This window comes from Ovis aries, chromosome 3, assembly GCF_016772045.2.
Source record: "Ovis aries strain OAR_USU_Benz2616 breed Rambouillet chromosome 3, ARS-UI_Ramb_v3.0, whole genome shotgun sequence".
In the NCBI taxonomy this organism is placed as follows: domain Eukaryota; kingdom Metazoa; phylum Chordata; class Mammalia; order Artiodactyla; family Bovidae; genus Ovis; species Ovis aries.
In genome coordinates this window covers 76,903,509-76,911,254 of record NC_056056.1, presented here as the reverse complement: position 1 = coordinate 76,911,254, position 7,746 = coordinate 76,903,509, and positions in this window count along the sequence as shown.

Below are 7,746 nucleotides of genomic sequence, written 5' to 3'. Positions count from 1 at the left end.
CAGGTTCCAGGGGCAACAAGGCCAGGTCAGGACCTGCAGTCATGGGCCAGACCCCTCTCTTCCAGCCGTCTTGCTGACAGCGGCCCCAGGGTCACCTCTGAGGGTGTTTTGAGGCCATTTCTGCCTTCTTCGGACTTCCCACGGTAGATTTTGTGGCTCTCTTAATGACATTGTCTTTCAGATCACTTGAAATCAATCCACAGATATCTCTTGTTTCCTCCAAATGAATCCTCAACTCATTTATTCTTAGCTGGCTTCACAGGGGTTAATGGAGACCCTTTTTCCGAGTCTCGGGTTGGCGAGCAATTCTGTCTACCTAGTGAGGGACGTGGAGGCCTCATAATCTCTCCTGGAGCTAGTCCCAGGGTGACTCCGGCTAGATTCTGCAGTCACCAGAGGTCACAGGTGACAGTTCAGAGAGGGTGCCATCCCCTAGGAGACCTGGGGACTCCTACTAGGTTGAAGATGCTCTCGTATTGATACATCCCACCTGGGCCCGGGCAGCACAACAGCCAAGTAAGAAAAGGCCCAGCCTCGGCCTGCAGCTGAGTTGCTGCTTCTGTACCTGGAGCTCTGTCACCCTCTCTGGTTCCTTCCTGGAGCTTCCAGATCCCTGCCACCCTGGCCTCATGTTCTCCCCATAGTCCAGGAAGACTAAGGGCCAAGTTCCTGGAGCACCTTCACCACTCTCAGCAGTCTGATGTCAATTCTTCCTTACCCACAAGCATCTTGATCTTTGAAGATTGTGAAGCTCCGCTGTTTCCTGATCTTGGCTTCCCAAGGGCTGGCCTCCTCCTGTCCTTGACCCTTTCCCTGCCTTTGGCCAGCCCCCACTTCAGCTACTTCAGCAACTCCTGCACAGGTGGAGGCTTAGGCTGTGGGAAGGGTCGCTTTGCCAAGAGAAATTCATTTTACGTAGCTGGGACTGTCCTTAGATAATCAGGACTGCGAGGATCTTTAGACAGCTCTGTTAAGTTCAAGCACCTGAGAAAATTAAGGCCACACGGGCAGTAAGAAGTGGAATTGCCAGGAATGGGCATGTTAATAAGCCACCTGTGTGTCCCCTTCCCCAGGTGCTGGAGGAGGCTGGACTGGATGCCCTCCAGTGAGCCTTTTGCAAACTCCAGTCCACTTCAGTGGTGAGATGATGCCTGATATGTGTTGACCATCCCCTCCGCATCTTTCTTGGCAAAGCCCCTCCATGCAGTTCTGAAGGGGCTGCAGGTCATAGGGCCCACTGTCCTGGCCAGAGCGGTGAGCAAATGAGCCACGCTTCTCACAGATGAGCAGCTCTCCCTCCTTCAAGATTTTACACTGGGGTGTTGCTCACCTGGAACTGTTTACGGGCATGCCCCTCCCCTCCTTTCATCTTCCCTTGCCCACCCAGCCATCATCACATGGAGCCCAGCAGTAGCTGGAAAATTTGAGTCAACAGAGAGGAGAGCTCAGAGAGTGGTGGGGGAAAGGTGCAAAACCAGGCTGACCACGTTGTTAGAGTCCCTGGCCTCCCTTCTCCCTGGAGGCCAGCTTCACCTCTGGGCTCTGCGTCACCAATCCAACCAATTCCCTTTGGCTAAGTTACTTTGCAGTTTCTGTTGCTTGTGACCAAAGGGTCCCTGGATGATTCACGCACAGATTTCGTTCGGAGCCAAAATGAAAACCCATGACAACCAACTCCTAATGGGCCTCAAAAGAGACATAGGAGACTTGTGCTTCTGTGAATTATTCAGGCATCCACTATTTAAGGCAACTCTGACGTGAGATGTTTTGCAGCATCCTGAAGAACATAAATAAGGCATTGCATGTGTGGCTTTGAATAAAGTGGGGTTAGATCAGTAACATGACTGCACCTCTTTCCCAGGCTGTAATTTCTGAGAGAGCAGTCGTTTCCCCACTGTTGTATTTGCACAGTATCCAGCGCATGGTGGCATTGGGCACTCATTTAGAATGAAATATATTTATGCAAACATCTTTGCTCTGCCTCTGGACCTCAGAATCTTAATCTCACCTTCCATATCTGTAAATTGAGGATAATAATAAGAGAGTTTAGCTAATGTACCTGTATCTACTACTAATCAGAACTTTTTTGCTTTCAGATAAGAGAAAGTCGACCTCTACCAGCTTATACAAAAAGAGTCATCTGAGGTTGGAGCTGCTGGAAGCTGGAGCAGTGCCGGCTGGCCACCCTCCCTCCCTCCCTCCTCCCTGCCTGCTTGGGTGTTGATCTCATCCTCAGGTTCCTTCATGTGACAGGAGGACCCTGCCACCAACAAATAGTAGCAGGGTCATCTCCTTGCATCTCTCAGTCCAGAGAAACATCTCTCTCTTTCAGGTCCCCAGGTAAAGTCCCAGGAAGGATTCCACTCACTTTGATTGAGGCAAAGTCTACCAGGGCAGCCCCCCAGAACCATGCAGCATGGAGGAGGGGTTTTCTAGAGGAAATGAGGGGCAGTACCCTGATGCAAGGAAGTGAGGAAGGGATGCTGGGCTGAGGAAAGTGGCATGTGTCCACGTCTTTACAGAGACTTGTGTGACCAAAAGAGGCATGGCTCAGGAGACCCTCATACAGAGTGAAGTAAGTCAGAAAGAGAAAAATATATTAACTCATGTACGTGGAATCTGATAAAATTGGTATAGACAATCTTATTTACAAAGCAGAAATAGGCAGAGAGAACCAGTGTATGGATACCAAGGGGGAAAGGGCGGCGGGAGTGAACTGGGAGATTGGGATTGACTTATATGCACTATTGATACTAAGTATATAGTAGATAGCTAGAGAACAGACTGTATAGCTCAGGGAACTGGACTCAATGCTCTGGTGACCTAAATAGGAAAGAAATCCCCGAAAGGGGGAGGAATATATGTACACACAGTTGTATGTACATATACAGTTGTGTACACACACAACTGATTCACTTTGCTATACAGTAGAAACTAACACAACATTGTAACACAACTATATGCCAATTTTTAGAAAGACATGGCACAGCCTCTGGCTCCTAGCAAGCCCTCAGTAAGAGTCAGCTGCTGCTATAACGTCCGCAGAGCGGGGAGAGAGGGAGAGGAGGAGAAAGCGGAAGAAACGAGCAGCGAGGTGGCAACTGCACGTTGCACGGGGGCGGCCAGCCTGTGGCTGAAGGGGCAGCATTGCAGTCTTCACCAGTCACCCTGGTCTGGCCTTTTATCTGCTCAGAGAGGTGCCTGGTACCCTCAGAGCCCCGTGAGTGAGCCTTGGCCTCTGGGGAGGAGGGGATCTGTGTGCTGAGACAGAACTGAAATCCCTGAACTCAGGATGGCCAGAGTTGGGAAAAATAATTCTCAAGTCTGGTAAATGATGCTGCATGGAGCATGAAAGGAGGAAAGGTTTCAGAAAATCATTTTCAAGGACCAAGAAGCCACTGAGCCTGGCTTGGTTTCCAAGTGGAGGTCAGCCTAAGAGAAGACACTACACAGCACTCTGTTGACCTCAGCTTGGGTGTCTGGGGCGCCCTGTGCCTCCTGTCCTAGGTCGCAGGGACTCTGCTGAGTGTGGCCCGCAAAGATGAGGGTGGGGGGAGGGAACAAAGGCCAGTGAGCACCTGGCGTGTGCCCCGCACTCTGCACATGTCATCTCGTTTAACTTGCAGCAAACGTGTAACCTACACAGACACAAAAGTGGAGGCTTGGGGAAGGGACGTTAGTTGTCCCAGCCACTGACCAAGTGATGGTTGTCACCACGCCTCCTCCCCCGTGAGCCAGCTCATGGAGAGGACTGCACCGTCACCAGCAAGCTGGCTGACAGGTTGGTGAGGCCCGTGCTCTCCCGACTTACCTGCTAGTAAATACAGATTCAGAGAGTTGGAGGGCCTTGCTCAAACTCACAGGACTGGTGAGTGACAGAGCTGGGCCTTCTGTCTTCACATCTGCAACACCAAACAGCCCCACTGGCTGCGTCGGGAGCATTCGCTCAGCAGTGTCTTTGCAGGAATTTAAAAAAGAACTTTATGTATTTATTTATTTGGCTGCGCTGGGTCTTCTTTGTGGCCCTCGGGATCCTCCATCTTCCTTTTAGCATTCAGACTCTTAGTTGCTGCGTGTGGGTATCTAGTTCCCTAACCAGGGAACAAACCCAGGCCCCCTGCCTTGGGAGCAAGGAGTCTTAACCATTGGACCACCAGGGAAGTCCCCTTTGCAGGAATTTTCCAATCAAACTTCTGGTGGGTAGTGGCCTGCAGAGATTATGGGGTGTTTCATTCATCACATTGGCGGGTCCTTGTTTCTCACTGCAGCAACAAAATTTGTAAGATTTTCCTCTTTTCATCAACTGAGAAATACGGCCCCATACTGTTTATCTGGCACTTTCGTAGGGAGATACTTTTCCCCTAATTCTTCAGGGGTTGACTTAAGTCTGGACAGAACTCAGGTGGTGGGGAGAGGGTTTTAGGGAGGTGGAGGCTGGCTGCTGATGCTGCAAAGCCCTCACTTAACGGACTCTCGGGCAGACTGGTGTGTAGGGAATGCCTGGCCCGAGGCAGCTGTCTTTAATGTATCCATCATCTCCTCATTTAGCCTATTTTGTTGGTTTCAAAATCCCTCATGGACAGTCCAATTAAAAACTTGGAAGGGATTTGGACTCTGTACATTGTCCTCAGTGGAGCAACTGAGAGCTGAACACAGTAAAATGAAAGCTGAGACAAAGCCAGAGCCAGGTTAGGATAATGAGAATCTGAGGCATCTAAGTCCTTGTGCAGGAGGAAAAAGTTCTGGTCGTCTCCAGTCGTTAGAGAAAGAGAAACGTTTTATCAAATCAGGCGTAATCCTGGCAATTGCCTTCTATGGGAGCTTGAAAAGAGGTCTGGGAGTGTATAATCTCCCAACACTTTCTCTGTCCTTCCCTGAAGACACTTTTCACTTTCTGCCAAGTTATTTATATCTTGGTCGTAATGTTTAATTTGTGCTTCTAAATTGCATATTACTGTATCGACATCAGTGGACAACTCACAGTGGCTTGTACTTAGAAGATGTTCAAAAAATGATGTTATATAGATTCGTGGATGGGTAGATGACGGGTGGGTGGATGAGTAGATGAATAGTTGGATGGGCAGATGGATAGCTAGATGGGTGGAGCAGTGGATGGCTGCATCAGTGGATGAGTGGTTGGATGGATGGCCTGTTATAGTTACAGGCTGAAATAGGAAAAGTAAGTTTTGTGGATTGATAAAGGGTGGTAAGGGAACAGAGTAGCTGTGCTAAATACTGTGTTTGGCACTTTATAGTATCATTTCACACCAATGCAGTAAGGTAGGTTTGTTTTTCTATTTCAAGATGTTGAAACTGATGCTAAGAGAGGTTAAGGAATTCACTTAATGGGAACCTCATCTAGGTCAGTCTGAATAGAAAATGTCACCACACTCGAAAGTGAACCCATTACCAAGTAAACACCAAAAGCTGACTTTTGTGATGTTGTTTACTCAGAGCATTGACTCAGAAAGCATGAGGATGTGGCTTAAAGTGGAATAGGCCCGGGCTTGACTGAGGGTCTGCAGTAGGGGCTGAGGGAAGAGCTGCCCCCTCCCACCCAAAGGCCTGGGTGTCATATTGCATCAGCCTCAGAAGACTGTGTTCCTCCTTGGTTTGAGAGGAGCCTGAGGATAGGTGTGGCCTTGACAGGCATGTCCTGGAATGCTGTTTGCTGAAAAGGGGGTGCCTGGGCCCCCTGACCCTGCCTAGCTTGTTCCTTCCCTCCCATGCCCTCCAACCCTGCCTTCCCCCAGGCAGCAGACCACCCCCTTCCCAGTATTTATCCCACGGTGTAAAAGTAGAGAGCAGGTGTTGAGTGAACGTTGCAGGAGCTGAGGGCTGCCTGGGAACAGCCCCAGGCCAGGGCTCGCTGGTGTCAGAGGAGCAGAGCTCAGAGGAGATGAGCCAGCAGGGAGCAAGTGGGCAGAGGGGTTTAGGAGCCCAGACTGGATTTGGTTCTGGAGACTGATCGGTGGTGACAGCCCAGCATGATTGTGGTTTGGCTCAGAAGCCTACTTCACCTTGGTTGTGGGCCTGTCCTCCCAGAAGCCTAGTCGGCCACCAAAGAGAACACATCAGTCCCCTTAGGTCCTTGTTAGAGGAAGAGAGGGTCTGTGGGGCTGGGATCTGGAGCTGATTCTCCTGGGAGGGGGCATGAAGCCAAGCCCAGCTGTGCTTCCATGCACTTCTGTTCTGTTTATTTGGTATTTTATTTCTGGCTGTGCTGGGTCTTCATTGCTGCACAGGTCTTTCTCTAGTTGGGGTGAGCAAGGGCTGCTTGTCGAGCACGGGTTCTAGGGCTCATGGGCCTCAGTAGTTGCAGCTCCCGGGCTCTGAGGACAGGCTCAGTAGTTGTGGCACACAGGCTTCATTGCTCTGTGGCATGTGGGATCTTCCATCAGGATTGGAATCTGTGTCCCCTGCATTGGCAGGTGGATTCTTTACCACTGAGCCACCAGAGAAGCCTTCCCAAGCTCCCCTTTCCCTTTTGGCCACTGGCCTCTGCTGGAATGACCCAGGCAGGAGAGGCTGCTTTCCAGGGAAGAATGGGGCCTGGGTGCAGGTGTGTGCAGTGAAGGGTGGACTCAGCAGGCTGGGGTGCTCACACCTGCACTTTCCAAAGGCTTGGCCCTTGAGCTGCTCCTGGGAGATAACCTCTGAGCCCTGGGGAAGATCTGCTGGATAGCAGTGTCTTTGTTCACCTGGGAGCTTGAGCCATGCTGCATAGTTTAACCTAATAATGTGGTTCAAGTGATCACCTGGGCCCTGAGCAGTGCTGTGTTGGTTTGCTCTCTGGAGAGACTGAAGACTGAGTAGCTGAGGTCCATCTGTGGGTGCTCCCTGCCTGCATGACTGACCCCCATGAAAACCCTGGACACCAAAGCTTGAGGGAGTTGCCCTTGTTGGCAATACATTAAATGTTGTCACATGTTGTTACTGGGAGAATTAAGTGCTGTTTCTGTGGTTCTGCTGGGAAAGGATGCCTGGGTGCTTGTACGTGGTTTTTCCTGGACTCTGTTCTATGTGCTTTTGTCCTTTACTGATTTATTTATGTATTTGGCTGCACTGGGTCTTAGTTGCAGCGCGTGGGATCTTTAGTTGCGGCGTGTGGGATCTAGTTCCCTGACCAGTGATCAAACTGGAGTCCCTTGCATTGGGAGCACAGAGTCTTAGTCCTTTGCTGATTGTAATCTGTATTCTTTCACTGTACTAACCCACAGCTGTGAGTACAGTAGCTTGTTTGAGTTCTCTGAGTTCTTCTAGTAAGTCATTGATCCTAAGGGTGGTTCTGCGGGACCCCTGACAAAAGGTGCCTGGGCCTGAGCCTCATGTTTGTTTCAAAGATCCTACAGCAGGTGATCTTGCCAACTTTCAGCATCAGGAAACTGGGAGTGGGGGGATGTATTGTTTTTTCTTCAAGTGGCACCATTGGTGAAACTGGAGAAGAGATGCCTGAAATCTCAACCCAGAGGCAGCTGCTAATTTGCCTGGGGGTTGCAGGTTTTCTTGAATGTCTCAGGTGGGGTGCTGGTCACTTCATTCTCTGGGAGCAGCAGGTAAGCACTGGTGGGGCTGGGCCCTGACGTGGCCACTGGGGCAGATGGGGGTGGGGATTGATGATGGAGACGTGGGGAGTAAAGAGATTTTATACTTAACAGTTGTGCTGTTTCCAAGCTGTGTCTCTTTTTTATTCTTGCAAAAACCGTATGGGATATGGGCTAACATTTTGTTGATTGGTTGGTTTTT